Consider the following 17,724-nt stretch of genomic DNA (forward strand, 5'->3'; position numbering starts at 1 on the left):
AACAATATTATATCAGAAAAACAACTATGAAAAATCTTAGAGCTAGAATTAAATAAAAAAAAAAACCTGAAACAAATGACATGATGATAAACTAGAAGTTTAGAAGAATGATGATAAAACATTCCACTCATCTCCTGATAACAGATAATTCAAAATACAGAGACAAGTATTTTCAGAAATGGCTCAGGTAAGGATTTATTTGCTGAACAACTATGCATTAAAGAATATGGTTTGGGGCTTTGAGGGGGAGGGGTCATTCGATGGTTGGAGAAGTGAGACATTAATTTTTATAAAACTTGAAAATATTATTAAAAATAAACTACTTTCAAAATTCTACTTCTATCACTCCCTCAAACCAGCAGCCCAAAATTGTGCTGTCAGAGCAGGCTCTCTACTCTCTCCTGCCTCCCTTCACAGCATGAACTACATGGTAAACCATTTTAATCTTGCCTTCTGCACTATTCTAGTCTGGCTCCCTTGATTTCTGCTGTGCCCACCATGTCAGTTCAAAATATCAGTTATGCCCATAGTGCCAAAAGTTACTAGAATAAGTTATTAACTGATTCAGCCCATTGCAAATTCATTGCTATCTAACCTTAGGTCCTCAATGCTGCTTGCTTATTAACTATGGCATTTCCCAGAAATAAATTTTCCAAATTTCTTTTCTAACCCCAAATTCTGCCTCTTACCGCCTTCATTCTTAATTACCTCCCTATTTACTTTGCTAAGAAGTGATAAAGACCTTCTAACATGAATGAGCTTCCTAACTTCTTTCCTCTATCTCCAAATTTCTCAATCTTCAACCTCTTCTTGACCTTTTCTCATGTCTAAGAGAAGCACATCTCCTCCCTTTCAAGGCTACCTAGTTGTAGTTTTTAATTGTTCAACTGAGTTCAACTCTTTGTGACCCCATTTAACAAAGATACTAGAGAGCAGTTTGCCATTCCTCCTCCAATTCATTTTAATTGAAACTGACTTGTCCACGGTCACAAAGGTAGTAAGCGTCTATAGTCAGCAGAAAGATGGGCCACCTAGCTACTGCTTCAAATTTTTTAAAGAAGTCATCTCCTATATATATGTATATTGGACATGACAAATCCTGGAGAATTGAAAGAAAGAAAAGTTTTGTTTTTCTTTCTTTTTCAGAACATGAGGGGAAGGAAATAATTTTTTTGTTAACTGACAAAAATTAAATTAATATTTTTTAAAATAGAAGATATCTTTACCACTCACTTATTCAGCTTCCCCTTACAAGATGGCTTTGGTCACCAGTGCTCAACTGAAACTGTCTTCTGTAGGTCATTAATGATAAGGGGGGCAGCTAGGTGGCACAGTAGATAGAGCACCAGCCTTGAATTCAGGAGGTCTGGAGTTCAAATCTGGTCTCAGACACTTAACACTTCCTAGCTTGTGTGACCTTGGGCAAGTCACTACCTCTTTAGGCCTCAGTTTCCTTCTCTGTAACTATATAACCTCTAAATCCTATAACACTATACCATCTCATGAGATACAGGGTGTTGTAGTAAATAAAAGAGCTGGCCTCAGAGGCAGGAAGATGAAGGTTCAGTCCCCACGGTAGAGCTTCCCAAATAATTTCATCTCAGAGCCCCTAGACAACTTCCTAGGATTAACAATTTGAGAAGAGCTGCCAATCTCCACTATTATACAATTATACAACAGCCTATACCGTGTTACCAAATCTAATGCCTTTCCCAATCTACATCCTTAACATTTCTGCAGTATTTGATGCCACCTACCCCGCCTTGATTAAATGTTTATTATGTCACTGTATTACTCCTTAATCATTTATTCCTCTAATCACTCTTTTACTGACTCTTCTTTCTATACTCTCTCCTATAGAGATCCCAGTTTCCTGGGACAAATCCCAGTCTCTAAGTCCCAACCCTTCTCCCAAGACCTATTGGATTTCCCCAGACCTATTGGATATCTACATGTGAATGCTTCACAAATGCTTGCAATTCAATGTTTAAAAGGAAAAAACACCATTCCCACCCAAAAAGAATTCATCCTGGTTATGTGCCATTCTCTGTCAACCTTGATAGAAATCCTGAAATTATATGACATTTTCTTCTTCCCTTACCTCTAATAATTAACTGCCAAATATTGCTTACTCTTTCTTAAATTAGCTCCTGTTGGATCCCTCCCATTCAACTAAAAAATTCCTTATAAATCTCTGTAACAAATATTGACTAAAATAATTCCATTCCCAGTATCACATTGGGTAACAAAATTACTGAATGTGGAATTAGTACCTGAGATCAAATCCTACATTTAATGTGTGACCAGTGGCAACTCATTTTATCTCGCTGACCCTTCATCTTTGAAAAAAGGAAGTTAGATCAGATGATTTCTAAGATGGTCTCTAATTCTAACCTTCTATGATAACTTGCTTTTCAATCTATCTATATTGCTAACTTCCTAACACATGATTATGTCATCAAAAAGTTGATGGCTCAAAAAAAAAAAAAAAAAAAATTAAAGATCCCCCATTTGCTGATTAAAAGCCAAACTTAATTTGTCTGCAATTTGGGGCCTTCTATAATCTTCCAAAAAACCTACTTCCCCATATGAATTCTGTTTCCCAAGCAATCTGAATTACATGCCATTCCCTAAATACACATTTTTCTTTTTAACTTTCCTGCTATTCTCTCTGCCCTTCTCAGCACATCCTTCAAGGTATAGCTTCAAGGTAATGCCAACTTTCCAATGATATCTCTCCTGATCAACTCAACAAAAAAGCTATGCCTCACTTCTCAGCAATGATAATACACCTAATCTATACAATTTAGAAGACATTTACCAAACACTATGGAGTATTGTAAAGATCTGACTATATGTGGCACAATTCTACATATGAACAATGCTTAACAGGGGACCTTACAAATTAGATGCTCAATAATGTGCTTATTGAATAAATGCAGAGTTCATCACATTACACTACTTCAGGTATATTAATTCAACAAATATTTATTGAGCACAAGTTACAATAATGCATGAATTAATTTTTCCCCTATGTCTTTCAAACTAAAGACATAATTTGAAAAACTAAAAAAAAATCTAATCTTATTCAATTGTCCCCTATTATTATTTTAATTTTTCTATTACCCTCAATAAATTTCCAGTTATTTTCAGTTTAATCTCTCCTAGTTTAACTATTATTAGCATAAATTCCTACACAAAATTAGAAGCATGGCTTTGCAAAGCATCATGGAGAGGACAGTATGTGAACTGGCCACTAAATAAGCATAATTTTGATAGATTATTATAAATATGTAACTCAGTAATTTCTGTGTCTTTTCAATCTTCCCTTAAATATTTGTATACTCTTCTCTTTTTCCAGATTGCTCTTCTCTTTTCTCTTCTCCAAAACATTCCTGTCTCAGTTCACTGCTAAACACTAATAGGTATTCCAAAATATCACAATTCCCTTTATCATCTCCAGAAGTCCTATAAAGTTTTCCTCCACCGCCTCTATCAGATATTTTCCTTTTTTCTCCATCTCAAACTCCTTTTACTTATAGCTTACAATTTTCACATCCTCTACACCGATTCATCAAACCCAACTTAGGTTAGTTCTCCCAGTGATTTCCCAAAATTATGCTTAGAGTACTTTCATTCATTCAGAACATCTACAGTAGATAGGATATGAATGGAATTAAATTCCATTCTGCTTTCTTCCTAGATTTCCAAAGATCTCTTCAATAATTAGCCTAAATCCAATAAGTTTTCCCAGTGATTTTAGGTCATAATGGCTTCTTCCTTCTCTGAACTCCTATAGCACTTGCTATTTCTCTCATTTTTGGCACTTAATCATATTTGGGATATGTATAATGTGGCATCTTTAGTATACCAAAAAACATATAATCAGGTGACTATGTTCTTCAAAGTAATCACCTCTGGGAAGAAGGGTCTACATTTATTTCAATAGTGCTTCCCTTGTTTAAAAAAATATTTTTTTGCAAACAGTATTAACATCCAACTATATAAGCTTCCATACTCTTTCCATACATCTCAGTGCCTTACAATCACAAGTTTTAACCAAAACCATTATTATCTAGCTTGATCAGCTACCTTATTCACTACACAAAGCTCTGAATGATTTCACTATAACCCAAAATTAAAAACATATTCAAAGAACCAAAGAGAATATCTAAAAAAATGTGCAAATGGTTCAGAAGTTAATTCCAAAAAAGAGTTTCTAAAAAACATTTTGAAGAATGGCATCCTTGAAATAAGTTTATTACTTTACAGAGTGACAACAGAACACATTTATACCTTTAAACGATGTATTAGGGTTTTTTAAATTTTTTATATTATATTGACATTTCACATCATTACTTAACTTTAATATATTTTTATTTCCTCTCAGACAATAAATTATGTCCTGCAACTTTTCTTCTCCTCTGCAGTACATTTCATGAACTGAATAAAAATCTTTGGACCAATACAGATCTCACCCAGCTTACAAGCAATTATACAGATTGGAGGAACCAAAGACTAAACCAAGTTCTTTTACAGGCCAGTCCAATTCCAAACCAAAAAGAATTAGGTTTGGAGAAAACCCTTGGGTCCCTTTGTACATTAGATACAGCTGTTAAAGCCCCATTTTTACTGACTCTACCTTTTCATTTCCACCTAAATTTAATGCAATCTGTCCTGTCAAATCTCTTCACCTCCTGGAAAACAAAAACATTTTTTTCTCTCCTCCCTGTAAACTGTCCCCCTGCCCTCAACTTTCATTTTTGTCTTTATATTACTAGCATCAAAGTGCCTGGCATGTAGAAAGGGCCCAATAAATGCTTCATAATTTAACTAAACCAATATTGCTGTTCTCCAAAAATATATTCCCTTCCTACCACACAACTGTAACTCTCCCTCTATCTTGAAAAGTGCCACCATTTTCCTTACCAATATAACACACTACTTTCATACCTGAAATACCAAAGCATTACAGTGACTATAGAACATGACCTGGAGTCAAGAAGATCTGGTTTCAAATCCAGCCTGTCACTAGCCATGTGACCTGGAATAAAACACAACCTCTGTCAGCCTCAGTTCCCTCTACTATAAAAATAGGGATTATAACAGCTCCTATCTTCAAGAGCTGTGAGGATCAAATGAGATATTTGTAAAGTGCTTTTCAAATCTTAAATATATAAATGCTATTTGACAACTAATTCAAAAAATATTTTAATTTTAAATCATTACTTTGTGACTTACCACTATACTGAATATTGTAAGGGATATGAGCGAAACAATACACAATCCTGGAATATACTACTTAAAAAGATTAAAATCTAGCTAGGAAAACAAGATGGACATACATGAAATAATCAATAGAATAATTCTTAGGAAATATATAAGCAGCAGCATTATTGAATTATATTTATAATGTATTTAAGTGTTAAGGTAACTAAAATTAAGGAAACATGACAAGTTGATTTTATTTAGTCAAGCAATATTTGTTAAGGAGAGAACCTACCAATATCTATTATCCTAGGTCCAGCAAGTACTGTAGGACCACTGGACTTAGAATGAAGAAACCAGGACTGCAGGTCCAACCCTTTCTAGTTTTATGACCAGGGCAAATAATTTAACCTGAATATGTCTCCTCAATTTATAAAAAGTGGATATTAATATTTATACTCGCTATTTCATAAGGTTCACATGAAGATATTCTGTAAAACTTGGAAGCATTTTATGCTTTATTAGAACTGCCCATATTGTCTCGCATATTCATGTTGAGATTTTTGTCAACATTTTAAACATTTCATTCTGTTATCTCAAAAAACTTTAAAAACTATCACATATTTTCTCAACTATTCTATTGAAGCAGCATGCTATAGAGGAAAAAATAAGATAGGATACTAGGATCCCTCTGTATAAGGACAAGTCACTTAACCCCAGCCTGAATTTCATCTATAAAATAGGCTTTTCTCATAAGCTTCAATTGTCTATGACTATAATTAAAACCCTCCAAGTACTTATACCCAAATGCCCTCAGATCCATTAACCATTGTCATTCACCCTTTATATAACCTTATTCTTCTTCCACAAATTGGCTACCATTTCTACTCTGCAGTTACTCTCCCCCCCCCCCCCCAATCTGTCCTTTTAGAAACTATCATCCAGGACTGAAAAGGATATTTAGGAGCTGCTGTTCCAGATGCCTCCCTACCCCAACCCATACACACAAATAATGCCATACAAGAATATCACATAATAAACCTAGTAACTACTTTCAAGTTCTAAAATGCATCATCCAGGAGCTTTATTTATCTGAAATTTGAATCATTTATGTTACAATTTAAAGGTTTTTTCCTCCCTCTGATTTTTACAAAATTCATTGGCTCACATAATGTTGGAACTGAGTAAAATCTTAGAAACCAAATAGTCTAAAACCCAAGGCTCCTTTAAGAAGTGGTCATCATATCTCCCCAGGGTCTGAAACTTACTATAAATTAATCCTTTCTAGACCCATAGTACCAATATCTAGTACTCCACTTCTTATTCCCTCAGAAGCCAACCCAACAACTTTTCCCTTTGCTGTTCCTCTCAAGATGTCTTTTATAAACCATTCCATTTTCCTTACCACTCATTTTTCTCCTTGTCCCTATGTATAGTATCTCCAGGGCTTCACTTCTAATTATTCTTTCCCTTCAAAGATATAGTGCCCATTACAAGTTTCTTTTCATTTGCCTACCTCAAGCTTCTTATTTTCAATTCTTCCCCTTCCTCATTCTGCTCATAACTTTTCCAAGACATTCCACCACCACCCTCTCAACTATGAAATAAGTTAAGCAGAATGTGGAGTAAAGAGGTCTCTCACCCTTCTAACCCAATCTTAATCTGAATCTCTACATTCTAAGGTGCGTCTCAGGGTACATACAGCTATAGAATAGGACACATCTTGGACATCTATTCCAGAATGACTTTTAAGTGATCTAGCTCAGCCAGTCAATCTTGAATGAAAAGATTCTAGTACTTCTTCCTGGTAAGATCCAAAAGACACTGAGCTTGTTAGGGTTCCTCTGGACAGCATACAGAATACAAAGAGCAGTTCCTGAATACCTTTAACCATCCAAGACTAGGAGAGATCTCTGAATCAATCCAAATCCAGATGCACACCTGCGCTTGCGCTGATACATTTTTCTTCTCAGCACTTCTGCTAAAGTAGAATGCAGAGGAAATCTCTGAGAAGAAAGAAAACTACTCCTGACATCCTTTTATGTCAGATACCTTCTCTGATATCCTGATCATCCGAATATCAAGTGAACATACCTGAAACTTCAGTTTCCTCACTGGCAAAAACAGGAAGGTGGACTAGATGAGCTCTTAAAATAGTCTTCCACTTCTAAAATTTTATTAAGTAAGCCTTTCCCAATCAACCCACCTAACTCAGGGTCCTTCAAAACAGAATCTGGGACTTAAATGTATTGCTGTACACTGCACTGGGCTTTTCCCTTTTGTCTGTCATCATTCTAGATAACATACCTTCTAGATCAGATTTGCTGTTACCAGCTCACTGCATCAAATTGACGAATATAATACACAATTAAGATTCAATAAAGTTCTCTATTCTGGCATTTTCCATCAACCATTGAAATGTTATTTTCAACTAGCTAAAATTTCAAAACCATTGCTTGTTGCCTTTATTCCAGGACTATCATAAAGATTCAGGTCCTCAGCCCTAAAGTCTGGAGGACCTGAGTTCAAATCAGACCTTAGACACTTAACACTTCCCAGCTGTGTGACCCTGGGCAAGTCACTTAACCCCAACTGCCTCAGCAAAAAAAAAAAAAAAAAAAGGATTCAGGTCCAATCTAGACCTATCATATTGGCTTGTCATCTTGGATCAAATTAAAGCTCCAAGACCCATTCCCACAGTGAGTCCAAAACACAGGTTAGATCCAGCTATTAGATGAACATAATAGCAAAATAAGTGAAAAGTCCTATCTGAGCTGATGATAAATCAAGGTTGTGTAGAAACTCTTCAATTCTTCATTCTCATTCAGTTACATTTTTCTATCCTACCTCTTTAACTCCAACATTTAACACCCTCTGGCCTTGGACACATTTTTTATAATACATTCCTCACAGCCATTTCTCTCCTTTTCTGTATATTCTCCACGCGAGTATTGCCTGAACCTTAATGACTCCAAGGATACCTCTTCACTCTTCCTTCCATCAGGCATTCCTCAAAGCTACTTTATGTCCTCAAATATAACCTCACCATGGGTCCTTCCCATCTCCCTAAGGCCACTCAAAGACATTCCTCCAATCAATACTATTTTGTACATGGTAAGCATCAGAGCGATGACAACTGTGTAAAAAATAATGCCAAATGCTGTAGGGCTTCATCCCTTCCCCATCTAGCTCATTCAATCACAGCTCCATCCTAACAGACACCTCTGACACCCTCTTCCTTGCTCTGACATTATTCACACCTCCTCTCCCCTCCCCTCTTTTCTAAGAATGCCTTCATCCCTCAGGTACCCTCTCCCCTTCACCTCTAGGCCTTTCCCTCTAGATGCTCCCTACACACAGTGGTTATGTCCTTCCTTCTGGACAGTCCCCTCTAACCTCCTCTCCACATCGGAGATGCTCCCTTCCTTCCCGGCAATCTCTTCACACCTCGGTAACACAAGCCCTCTGGACATTCCCTTCACACCTCAATTCCTTCACAACCCCCCTCCCAACCCTCGGACTACAGAAACTTCCCACTTTCAATAATGCTACCCCTCCGAACAGCCCTTCGCGGCTCCGAGAGGAATTCCTCGGCCTGCAGAATCTGCTTCCCCCTTCTGCCATCCTCCGGCACCTGGGGGTCCCCTCCCCGCAGATCGCACCCCCTCACGCTCTCTTCACACCCTTTCTGCTGACAACTCCTGCCCACCTCCGGTGGTCTAGCCGCTACGTCCCTGGCACGGCCCCTCCCCTCCCAACATTCCCTGCACCCCACAGGTAGGCAGTCCCCCTTCTCCTGACACCCTCTTCTCACCTCACGGAGTCCCTCCCCTCCTGGTAGCCCTTTCATTACCCCTCGGCCCCGCTGCACCCCGGTCCTCTCTCCCTCTCAGAATGCCCCTTCTCCCTCCCTCCGCGCCTCGATCCTTCTCCCTCTCCCTCACGGGCTTCCCCCTCTTGGATTTCCTCTCCCCTTTTTCCCACCACCACTCCATCCATCCCTCCCCCTCAGACGCTCCCCGCATCTGCGCCCCTCCCCCGCGGCCGTTAACGCCGCGCGCTCCCCTGCCCCCCCCTCGCCCCCGCAGCCGCGCGCTCTCCGCCGCCCCCCCCCTCCGCAGCCGCGCGCTCCTCCGAGCCCCCACCCACCCACCCACCCTGCAGCCGCGCGCTCTCCCCCTCCCGCCCGGAGCCCAGGCCCGGCCTGCCAGGCCGTGCTCTTTACCGCGGGCGGCGAACAGCGCGGTCACCAACCGGGGGCGGCAGCGGTTCCGGCCATTCTACGGGCCGTGAGAGGAGGGGAAGGGGGGGAGGGGGGAGAAACTTTGGTGGTGGCAGCTTCAGCAATAGCTCCCACCCCTGCGCCTTTCTCCTCTTCCTCCCCCTCCTCCTCCTCCTCCTCCTCTTCCTCCTTCTCTTCCTCCTCCCAGAGCAGTAGAGATGCAGACATGCCCCGGCTAGAGCGCCGCCGCCGCCGCCGCTGCCCAAGTGCATTATGGGAAACCCCGCACGGGAAGCACTCCACGTCTTCCCTCCGCCCGCCCTGCTCCAGCAGTGAACCTTCCTCCCTGCTGAGTTAGGGGAAGGGATGCCCGGGAACGAGCACGAGTACGCAAGCGCGCCTGGCGCGCGCTCCCTCCTCCTGGTGGAACTCGCGAGCCTGAGGAAACCAGATGGATCTCGCGCCTGCCCGGATCGGAGAGCCATTCTTTGGGCCGAGCTAGCGGCCTGTGGGAGAGAGGCGTAGTGAACGAGACCCTCGGTCTGAGCTGGAGCAAGGGATCTCGCGCCGGGGGGCGGGGGAGAAAGCCTCGGATTCCACAATCCCAGGGCAGGACTGGGCGCTGGGAGCAGATAAGCGAGGGCGGCGTTACTGCAGGCAGCACCGCCGCAGTCTGTGCTGCCCCCCATGGCACCTGGGCCGGCAGGGGCAGCCCTTTGCCCTTGTCGCCAGAAGGGCCTCGGTGGCTGTATCGGAGGCAGGGCATAGTGAGGGATACTGCACCCAGCTGCGCGCTCGAGGGAAGGGCACTTCACTGCAAGGTGGCGGGATGTCTAAGGAGAAGGGGGGGGGGCCCTCTATTTCTTCAGGGTTCTAGATCAGCCACGTTGTGAAAAACTTGCTTGGAGAGGCAGCTGAAATAAATATTTGTGTCACTGGGGGCTGTTTCAGAGACATCAGCACCCTCCAGAGGACGAAGTCCAGTTCTAATTCATGATCCCTAGAATTGTTTTATTTAATGCGGGTCTGTGCAGGATATTATAGATATAAAGGCTGTTACCAACACTGTGCCTAAGTGCACATTAAAATTCTAGGATAAAAGAAAATTAGAATTAGAAGGGGCCTAATTTGCATACGAGATCCATAAAGATAAAAGCGACTCCCCGGACTGGATCCCAGTTTGACTCCAATCCCCTGCTTTTTTCACCTCACCTGCCGAGGCTTTTCCTTCTACTCCAACAATCATTATATAGCGCAGGCATTTCTCTGCTTGTGATTTTCCTAGTAATGTTAAATCAAGTTACTGTTTGCAAAGCTAAGTTCCTTCCACCTTTTTTTCTTGGATAATTGTTACCAAGTGGTGTGCAAAGCGGGTTAAGCCTACTGCTTGATTAGGTTTAATACAGGAATAGATACCTAAGGATATTAGATAAACAATATATCAAACACTCCCCATTTTTTTCCTTTTGTAAAAAACAATTACAGACACAGTCATCTAAAAAAGCAAACAAACATACAAAATAGTGACTAAAACCATACATTGAAATCCTTATCTTTTAGTAATATAGGCCAGAATTGACAAGCAAAAAATATTTTTTCTCTGAACTTCTGCTATCTCGTCTTTTTTTGTTTTAAGATGCAAATGATTGTCAATATGTACACACTTGTGGTTTTCTTGGTTTTAGCATCACTTCAAATACATCTTTCCATATTTCTTTGTTATTTGTTGTTTGTCTTTCATTCTTGAGGACCATGGCATCTGGGAGGTAACATTATGACATGCAAGTGAGTGCATGGGCTTTAATAAGTCTCAGTTTGACATAGGCAACACCTCTCAGTGATTAAGGTTGATGTAATATTTTTAAAAGGCTAAGTACAATGGGCAGAGAATGGCTTCTTTTACCTAAAAAAATCCTATCTGGGAGGGGAAGATCCTCAGAGTTTCTGGACAAAGCAGAAATTTTGCTATTCACATTCCCTCTGACTCAATCCTGCCCCAAAAAATGACCAACAAGGCCTTGGCCTTGTGGCCTAGTGTTGGCCAGCCAATGAGAGCCATAGTGTTTGCGGTTTAAAGCATGGTCCTTTAGAAAATCTAGCTGGTAACAAACAAGATGATTTCAGAGAGGCCTGGAGAGACTTACATGAACTGATGCTGAGTGAAATGAGCAGGACCAGGAGATCATTCTGTACTTCAACAACAATTCTATACAATGATCAGTTCTGATGGACATGGGCCTCTTCAACAATGAGATGAACAAAATCAGTTCCAACAGAGCAATAATGAACTGAACTAGCTACACTCAGCGAAGGAACTCTGGGAGATGACTATGAACCACTATATAGAATTCCCAATCCCTCTATTTTCGTCTGCCTGCATTTTTGATTCCTTCACAGGCTGATTGTACATTGTTTCAAAGTCTGATTATTTTTGTGCAACCAAACAACTGTTTGGACATGTATACATATATTATACTTAATTTATACTCTAACATATTTAACATGTATTGGTCAACCTGCCATCTGGGGTGGGGGAAGGAGGGGAAAAATTGGAATGAAGGGTTTGGCAATTGTCAGTGTTGTAAAATTATCCATGCATATGTCTGGTAAATAAAAACTATTAAAAAAAAAAAAAAGAAAAAAGAAAGAAAATCTAGCTGGTAAACTCCATGATATCCTGGGAGGTTTCAGCAATCAAAAAAAAAAATTATTCATTTGGGCAAAGTACTCATAGGTATGACAACTTATGAAGAAAGAGAAAAGGAGGAAGTGGGGAGAGAGAGAGAGGAAGAAAGAAAAAGAAAAGAAGGAAGGAAGAAACTTTTCCAGGGTTCTAGTATCTGAAGCCAGATTTGAATTCAGGAATATGTCTTCCTGACTCTAGGCTTAACACTCCAACTGAGCCAGCTGTCTCCCCTCTGTGTGTGTGTGTATTAAGTATATTCAATGTTGTACAGCAGAATGTGCATTGCACTTATTGTGGCAAGCTAAACTAACACAATAGAGTACTGTATAAGCAATAGAAAATGTATATCAAATTGTTCTCTAAAGAAAAAGAAGTTTTAAAAGCTTACCCTGAATTCAAAAGTGTTTACATATTCAGAAAAGGTGAGTGTAGGGAAGTTTGTTGGATCAATACAATATTGATTCATCTGTGAAAACAACCTGGTTGAATTTTTTTAATAGTTGTGAGTCAACTAAAGTTTCAGTGCAATTCTTGAAGTTATGAAATTTTATATAAATAATTCTCATGGGGAAAATCAAAAGGTGGCTTTGTGGCCCACTACTAACTGAAAAGATAAAAAGTTTATTTAGGAGCAATATAGTTAATTTTAATCATCTCCTTTCTGACATGTGACTTTGCATTTCAAAACAAGGCAAGATGCTGGAAAGCCAACTAGATCATTTTTGGCCATAGTTTGATTATTTGTTGTTTTAAATCAACCTCCATGAAGCTACATAAAAATTTTATGACTTTTTATCAGAGTTGTTCTTTCTGTATATAATCTAACTCCTGAACAATTTGACAGTCCTGATGAAAACTGATCTGTTTTGTTAATGCTTGCCAACTTCTTAGCAAGTGCTGTTGAATCAAGAAGAATAAGAACAGAATGACTATTTTTGTATGTACTGATGCTTCAGGTTTCCATAGAATGAAACCATTGATAACTGGAAAATGTCATCACCCTAGAACTTTTAAAGATGTCACACATTTACTTATTGCTTTTAAAATGCATATTCTTAATGGATAGGGGAACTTTTTTAACTAGTTATATCATCTTTCTTGTACTTGCAGGGAATGTTACCAGCATTATTGCTTACTTGAGAATATCAGCTAGCTCACTAGGCAATTATACAATTAGCTCTTTCTGAAAATATGAATTTGGTGCTGAGTTGTTTTTTAACCACCTTTATAGCTGTCAATGTTTATTGAATTTGCCTATGGACTAGACTATTTCTTACTGAACAGTTCTTAAGAGTGCCAATACTGCCGAATGTGCTGGAGCTAGTGGGAAGAGATATAAACATGAAAAAAGCATAGTCCCTGTCCTCTAGAAGCTTAGCCCAGAGGTATTTAGTCTAGAGAAGACAAGGCTTTGGAAGCAAAAAATAGCTGTCTTTAAGTATTTGAATGTTCTCTATGTGGAAAAAGGTTTAGACTCTTTATACTTGGCTCCAGAAGGCAGAATTAAATTCAATGGGTAGAAGTTATAGGAAGGCACATTTCAGCTCAACATAAGGGGAAGCTTCCTAACAATTAGTTTTCTCAAACTGGAATGAGAGTGCAATGAAAGAGGAAGGGTGCTGATTACATTAAAAGTGCAAGTCTTCAAATGGAACTCATTCATCAGGAATGTTAAAGATGTGATTCATGCTTTTGGCAGGGTTTTATACTTGGTGACTTTTCAAGTCTCCTCCAGCTCTACAATTCTTTGCTTCTATGACAGTCATATTAGATGTACAAAGGTAAAAATGATGCATAATAAACTAGAATGATAAATACATAAGAGTTATATAAGATCCTAGGATGTTAAATGAAGGAGGGATGACTTTTGACTGGAGAGATTAAAGACGCCTTGCCTTTTAAGGATGGATGTCACCAGATAAAATGAGGGGAAGGATATTCCAGTAATAACAAACCATGGAGGTAAGAAAGTGTAGGATGTGTTTGTGAAGTTGGAATAGAAAACAGAAATCATGAGGGTAACGAGATCAGGTAGAAGAAGAGCATAGGGAAATAAAAGACTGGAAGATCAAGGTCTTTAATACCAAGCTGAAGAATTTGAACTATATTTGACAAAGGAAAACCATTTTAAAATTTTAAACAGTGGATTGCTATGATCAGAGATGTACATTAGGAAAATTAATATTGCAGTCATGTAATAGATTAAATGATAGAAATGATAGTCCATGTGATAATAAGGGCATGAGTAGTGGAAACAGGAATAGTAAAAAGATATGCAAGAAATTATGTGGGAATAAGATTAAATTTGATTTGTTGGACTAGAGAAAGAAAGGAGTAAAAAAGTATAACAGTATTACAAAAGAAATCTCACAAGAAAATTGTATAGACAAGAATATACAAAAATCATAAGCCATTGCAATGTTTAAAGTAGAATATTTAATATTTGTGCCTAAAATTCTTTAAAAATTCAAACTTTAAGGAAATTTGAAAGAAATGGTTATCTAATGCATCTATAGTGGCATCATTGTGCATTCAAAAATAATTACATATTAAAGAGCATTCTGGTAAAACACTACCAGAAGTAGAAATAATATAAGAAAAGGATCAGCAGGAAAAAGGCCTTATAATGTCAATATGTGATTTAATGCTGAGTACGCTAACATTAAATGTTGAAGTTCAAAACATGAACTATGACAAATGACTTTTAGCATTTACTACTCTTGAGCAAAAATATCACAATACAGCTGTGGATATCTGCTACAGGAATAGATGATGCTAATGTTGTGTTTTGCAGTACAAAGTGTTGTTTTTTTGTTTTTTGTTTTTTCCTTAATAAGGTAGTTGTGATGAAGTAATATTTATTTACATGTAGCACATGAATTTTCCTCATTTTACAAATCTGGATCTTAGACTCATTTAACCCTAGGTTAGGGTTTGAAAGTGGTACTCAAACTGTGGGGGGGAGGAGTATATGTGTGTGTGAGAGAGACAGAGAAAGAATGTGTGTATTTACTTCAAACTCTCTATTCTTTACTTCATACTGTTGCCTTAGACATTTTGCAGGGGGTACTAATTTAGCAAGGTTAGTTGGGAAGGGGGGTCGGAAGTTTCAATGACAGATGTATTGACCTTTGTGAATATAGCCAGGTGTCTTCTCTCCCATCTCCTGCACATGTGAACCATAATTTTTGTGATCTCAGCAAGGTTTGTCAGCACTTACCTGGTGGACAGCTCTTTTGCTTCTGACATTGACCTATAGTTGCAATGAGATAAAACTATAGCAGTACAACCTTCCCAACTATAACTGGGGATTCTCCCCTCCCTTTGAGCACTGGAGCATGTTATATGAGTTAGTTAGAACCCAGTCATGTGGAAGCAGGAAGAGGAAGAAACCATAAAGAATTTGATAATCATAAGGATAAGAGAGAGAACAGGAAGGGAGAAGAAAAGGAGACTGAGAGGGATAAGAGAAGAGAAGAGGGAGGAGGAAGACAGAAAGAGTAAAAGAAAAGAGGAATAAAAATATTTAGCTATAGAAAATAGAGAGGAAGGAAATCAGCGAAATTAAGAAAAGGTAGCAGAAGATAGAAAAAAGGAGGGGAAGAAGAAGCAAATATACCTGATGAATCTCACAAGTTTTCTTTCTCTGCTCCTGAGGATTTTGATCTACCACAATGGAACCCAGAATTTCTGCTCCTCACTACTGTTCACCCAGTCCTAAACATACATGTAATCCCAAAAATGTTGGTACATTGACTTTTAAGCTATTAAAGCTTAAAATGATCCTTAAACTCTTGGAATATCCTGTATTCCCCATATATTTGAAGATTTTATTTAATTATTAAAAGTTTTGCTTCCAAAGGACCCATTGATCAAAGAAGGCATTGTCTCTGTTATTAAACCCAAATTGTGTCACATCTTTCTCCTTTCTCTCCTTCTTGCCTTATCTTCCTTTTTCAGTTAACTACCTCTGAGGCTCCCACAAGCTCTGTTCCATTCTGTTCTAAAGAAGGTATTACCTGTAATCACTTAAGCTTTCTCATACTCTGACCAATAATTGCTCTAACTGGTACTAATTTCTACAGTCCTGCCAAGGTTGAGGCTTCCAGTCCCGATATGCTTTAAATAAATTGTGAAGGGGAAAAGAAACAAGCATTGATAAAGCACCTAATATGTAACAGACGTTGTCCTTAAAAAACACCTTGGGAGATAGGTGTTATTATCTCCATTTTACAGACCAGGAAAGTAAGGCCCACAACAATTTCTTGCCTAGAGCCACACAACTAGTCAACTAAATTTTAATGTAGATCTTTCTGATCTCAGCCCAGCACTCAACCCACTGTATCATCTCAGTGGGATGGATTACAAATCAGAAACTATCCATTCATCCAAATTTCTATCTTTTTTTTTGGGGGGGGGAGCAGTAAATAGTACTTTATTTTTTTCTAATTACATGTAAAGGTTTTTCAAAATTCATTTTTTAAAATCAGATTTTAAGTTCCAAATTTATCTCCCTTCCTCCCTTTCCATAAAGACAACAATTTGATATAGGTCATACATGTGCTATCATGTTAAACATATTTCCATGTCATATGGTGAAAGAAGAAACAGAACAAAAGGGAAAAACCAGGACAAAAAAAAGTGAAAACAGTAGACTCCAAAGCTCTTTCTCTGGATGTGGATGGTCTTCTGAAATTTTCTTGGATTATTGTCTTATTACATTGTATTATTATTGAAAAGAGCTAAGTCTATCATTGCAGAATGTTGCTCTTACTGTGTCCAATGTTCTCTTGGTTCTGCTCACTTCACTCAGAATCAAGTAATATAAGATTTTCCAGGTCTTTCTGTAATCTGCCTGCTCATCATTTCTTAAAGCACAATAGTATTTCATTACATTCATATATGACAACTTGTTTAACCATTCCCCAAATGATAGGCATTCCCTCAACTTCCAATTCTTTTCCACCAAAAGAGCTAATATCTATATTTTTTTTACATAAAGGTTCTTTTTTCCTTTTTTATGATCTCTTTGAGATACAGACATAGTAGTTATTTTCCTGTATCAAAGGAGATGCACAGTTTGATTGCCCTTTGGGCATAGTTTCAAATTGTTTTCCAGAATAGTTGGATCAGCCAGTTATCCCAAATTTCATAGAATCATGGTATTATAGATTTAGATCTATGAGGAATCTAAGAGATCAGATATTCCAATTCCTTCATTTTATAGGTGACTGAAGCAAAATCCTTTTGAAATCTTTTTAAATTTAGAGCTATCCAAAAGTAGGAATGGGCTGCCTCAAAAAGTAATGGTTTGGGGGCAACTAAATGACACAGTACAGCACCAGCCCTGAAGTCGGAAGGACCTGAGTTCAAATTTGGCTCAGACACTTAACACTTCCTAGCTGTGTGGCCTGGGCAAGTGACTTAACCCCAATTGCCTCAGGGGGGAAAAAAGTAATGGTTTTCACATGTGCAAAGATCTTTGTAGTAGCCTTTTTTGTAGTGGCAAGGAACTGATAATACTCATCAGTTGGGAAATGCCTCAATAAGTTATAGTATATGAATGTAATGGAATATTGCTCTTCTATAAGAAATGTTTCGCAGAATG

At 38.7% G+C, this 17,724-nt stretch overlaps 1 protein-coding gene across 3 annotated transcripts in view; it reads right to left on the reverse strand.

Moving 5' to 3' along the window:
• The window catches only part of ZNF148 (zinc finger protein 148), a 131,956-nt gene extending 122,260 nt beyond the window's left edge, over window positions 1–9,696 (reverse strand). For 2 of the 3 annotated variants that reach the window (XM_074301459.1, XM_074301457.1), the window contains exon 1: window positions 9,434–9,611. The gene's annotated coding sequence lies outside the window, so the exon portion shown is untranslated. Of the gene's footprint in view, window positions 1–9,433 lie in introns of all 3 variants that reach the window. The other variant, XM_074301458.1, reaches the window with a different exon arrangement.
• Window positions 9,697–17,724: the final 8,028 nt, after the last annotated feature.

This window comes from Sminthopsis crassicaudata, chromosome 3 (assembly GCF_048593235.1).
Source record: "Sminthopsis crassicaudata isolate SCR6 chromosome 3, ASM4859323v1, whole genome shotgun sequence".
NCBI lineage: Eukaryota > Metazoa > Chordata > Mammalia > Dasyuromorphia > Dasyuridae > Sminthopsis > Sminthopsis crassicaudata.